Source organism: Podarcis filfolensis, assembly GCF_964270895.1.
Source record: "Podarcis filfolensis genome assembly, chromosome: 3".
NCBI lineage: Eukaryota > Metazoa > Chordata > Lepidosauria > Squamata > Lacertidae > Podarcis > Podarcis filfolensis.
Window position 1 is genome coordinate 40,883,232 of NC_139606.1, and position 4,297 is coordinate 40,887,528.

At 40.5% G+C, this 4,297-nt stretch overlaps 1 long non-coding RNA gene across 1 annotated transcript in view; it reads right to left on the minus strand.

Annotated features, from left to right (window-relative positions):
- The window catches only part of LOC310760153, a 146,248-nt gene that overhangs the window by 50,001 nt on the left and 91,950 nt on the right, over window positions 1–4,297 (minus strand). The gene's annotated exons all lie outside the window — the stretch shown is intronic.

Sequence of the window (4,297 nt, forward strand, 5' to 3'; positions counted from 1 at the left end):
CATGTAGAATGTTCTGGGTGCAATCCCTGGCATCTCCAAGTTGGTTTGAGAACCCTGCCTAGAGAGGCACTGCTGGTCAATGAGGACAGTAAAGGTAAAGGTAAAGGGATCCCTGACCATTAGGTCCAGTCATGACCGACTCTGGGGTTGTGGTGCTCATCTCGCTTTATTGGACGAGGGAGCGGCGTACAGCTTCCGGGTCATGTGGCCAGCATGACTAAGCCGCTTCTGGTGAACCAGAGCAGCGCATGGAAATGCCGTTTACCTTCCCGCCGGAGATTTGAACCGCTGACCTTCTGATCGGCAAGCCCTAGGCTCTGTGGTTTAACCCACAGCGCCAACCATGAGGACAGTACTGAGTACTGAGCAAGAAAGTCTGACTCAATATAAGGCAGTTTCCTTGGCTGTATCTGCTGGGGGTTTGCCTGATACTCTGGAGAGGTGATGCCAACTGGGTACCAGCTAGATGAACAAACAGACCAATCTGGTGTATAGAAGCTTGTGTCATCTTCAGCTGTATTTTGCCCCTGAGGTCCTGTGGAGTTTCCTGAAAATGTAGCAGGAACAGCAGGTTCTTTTCCCCTCGTCTTGAATTAAATAATACTTTGTGAGACATTAAAGAGTTCAGGGTAATAAATGGATTAACATTTGAAAGCAGAAAGATGCCTTCAACCAAAAGTTCAGGTGAGTTTTTTTCTTTTCTTTTAAAAAAAGCCGGAAGGGGTCTTGTCATGTCACAAAGGGAGCCGCCACTCTCTTTTCTTACAATACCCAACAGCAGAATGGAACCAAATGAGCTGTAGCCTTTGTGTAGGTGGAATACTGAAAAACAGTACAATAAAAGGCCGACAATTCTCCTTGGAATGAGCCTTCATTAGTATCTTGGCAGCATGCCCACGTGCCACAGAAAAACTCACATTTGGTTCACACTTTTTCTTCAGCATGGCTAAGAGCTGATGGCTGCAGACACGTGACGGCATCTTTGGCATACGAGCCGGAATACTGGATGGGAGATGGAGACCGACTTCTCAGTTTCTCCAGTGAGGCAGAGAATTGTTTGAAATTTTAGCCTAGTTAAAATTCTTGCACCAGAGCCTTCTCTCAGCCTGGCCCCATTTTCTTCTCTTACGATTATTCTGCTTCCAGGGGAAAATGTTTACCCAGTTTGCATCTGGGAAAGCGATTGGAATTTCCAAATATAAAGGATGTTGTTGATAAGGCGAAGACAAAATAATGCTGTTTTGATGCTGCTGTTTGGTTTTTGGAATGTAAAACTACAGAGCTGCCAAGCTCTATGAATGCTTGGAACAAAATTTTGACTGACAATTTTAGACATCGGCACTGGGGCTTTATGCTCAGATGTAAACTTCCAAGCATAAAACTAATCACTAAGGAGAAAGATAGGAGGGCATTAGGACCCTTCTCTCACTATGTTAGATTTTTCCCTAATCTATTGCTCAAATTATTTTTTGACATTTGGAATTTATATTTTTCAGTGTGCGTGTGGGAAGTCTAAATAGTTCTTCCGTATCTAAGAAGCTGATTTTATTTTTTAATTGTAAGAACGCTTTTGTCTCATGGCCCAAGTCACTGGCAACACCACCTTGGTGTGTTTTGATGGCCACAACAACTATTTGCTGTTGAACAATCTGCAAAGAGAACCTATGATGTGATGAGCAAGATATAAGCATACAATCTTTGGTGACAAGGGGATGCTCCATATAGTACCAAGAGAAACTATGTATTTTCTGAAATAACACTATAGTGCAGGGATGGACTTTGGCATTTCAAATTTCAGCGGCACCTTGTGCAAGGCCAAAATTCAGCACCCCCTACCTCATGCCTTCTGTTCTGCTTAATTCAATACATCATAGTTGCAATGCCCTGCAGCACCCCCTAGATGGACTGGGCCTCAAATATTACCGGATATATTTTAAAGAGCAATACAATGAATGTTTTAATGAGCATTGTGGACATTTTTCACTCTGGCAAAGAAGTGGAAATCGGCCCTAAGGAAGAAGCCTAGCAAAAGTGAGAACTCTATGTATGAATGACATAACATTTGATAGACCACTAGCGATTGCATTTTTTAGAGGTCCACGAGACATGACATAATGCATGCCTAATTTTTAAAAACCATGCTCTCTCTTTTTTTAAGACTACATACACTCTAACTATCTAGCCAAGCAAGCTAAATCTTACTCATATCAGCAGTTTCGTACAACTCTATGGAAGTAAAATAGTGCCCTCTAAAGGAATTTTGTTTGACTACAGTTGATTAAATAGCTTTTTCCATTCCAATTCCTTGTCCAGGAAAATAACAGTCATAAGCTAGAAACTAGAAAGAGGCACCATTATGGAAAATATTCCAGATCATTTCAAGTTGGTGGAATGAAACAGACTCTCCTCAACATTTAACCAGTCATATAGTTACTAAGATGTGCAATTTATTTAAAGAAAGGAAAGATGAGCTTCACACAGCCATTGGCAATTCATTCATTTTTAGGGAATGCTTTATTCCCCAAACGACTTATTTTTTGTCACCAGAAATTCTGATGAGTTATCAGAATGGGAGGTGGTTGGTGGAGAGTTCTGATGCCAGAGTGGGGTGCATAAAGTTGTGCCTCAAAATCACATACTCTTTGAATATGTAAGCAATTTTTTTTTGGCCAAGATGTCATTTAAACAAACCATTTATTTATAGAGTTGTGGTAGTTAAAAGTGACTCTGCAACTGCACCCTTTGTTATGAGGCCTGGTTAACTGAGCTGCTGCACCTGTTAATCTTTGTTATGAAGAACAAGTCTGCAACCACTTGGGTATGTATTTGTAGGCTTGAGTTTGTCTCTTTACTTTACAGGTCAGCCTTCTCTAACAATAATCAAAAAGCTACCCACATGATGATTCCAAGAAGACACCCATCACCACCCTCTAGGATCTGCACTCCAAACGGAATGAAACTCAAGAAGAGTGAACATCAAACAGGTCTTTGAATCAAATCACAAATGCACTAGTGTAGAAAACTCACCATCCTGCTGGGATAGCTCAGTTGGTAGAGCATGAGACTCTTGATCTCAGGCTCATGGGTTCGAGCCCCATGATGGGCAAAAGATTCGGGGTCCCTTCCAACTCTAGAATTCCATGATTCTGTGAAACATTTAATAAGATCTGTTAACCCTTATTGGAATCTGCAAACATTGCTTAGTACATGCAGGTCCTGACACATGTGCAAGGACACCCGCACTGTCCTTTTTTAGGACAGAAGATACAAGGCCAAATGTCTAGTCCACCGCTAGCAGAAGTTTGAACTTTATTGGGAAGGAGATTTTCTTATGGATTGTTCCCAGTGCAGGATTTCCCACAGACGCATTTCTCATTGTAATAACTTGAGTACCACTCTCCCACAACTAGGGTAGAGTAAGCATATTTTAACTGGCGGAGCCAACAGTTGCTGTTAGCGTTCATTTTGCAAAGGCTTTGATAAAAATCAGATACGGAAATGGTAAAGCTAAAAAAACCAAAAGCTCAATATAAATACCTACTTCTTTCTAAATATATGTACCATTGAGAGCTATATTAACGCAAAACAAATATGTGGATGGATTTCTCATGCAAACTGCAGTTAATCAAATCTACTGTGTGTATCCTAGCAACATGCTAGTAGCCAGCTGACAATAGTACTGAAGGACGGCTTGCTTTTTTTGTACAGATATCACTTAGATTTTATTACTGACTGAAAGAAATAATTTTATTGGATGAAGGATAAATTTGGTCTGGAGAAAAACGGAAGTTTCTATGTTCTGTGCCTCTTAGAAGCTTTGTGTTAGGAATAAAGGGGGTCAGTAAAAGTGAAAAGATATTTTCTTCTAATAAGTAAATTAGAATAAGCCATTAGAAAACGAACAAAATATGGCACGTGCCTATTTCAGAAGTGAGAATTTTGACTTTTGAGAGATATGCTATGTTGGCATTTTATGCATGTACAGCAGCACAATTCTTTTCATACCTCTGCAACCAATTGGTATCCCATGTGTGGTGAACGGAATCTTTACATGCTCTTTCAGTGAAAAATGGTTTCATTAGTAAAATTAAAAGATGTCAGAGACAGAAATGTACAGGAGGGCATCAGCGTCGGGAGTAGAATGTTGGCGTTCCACATTGTTTCATCCTGATCACATAGGACTGTTATTACGTAAAGTCTTAATGTAACCCATCCCAAGATTTGGATAAGGTGGGAAAGGTATGGAGAGGTCTAAACACTTTTTTTTTTTGAAACAGATATGATCTACACAAACCCG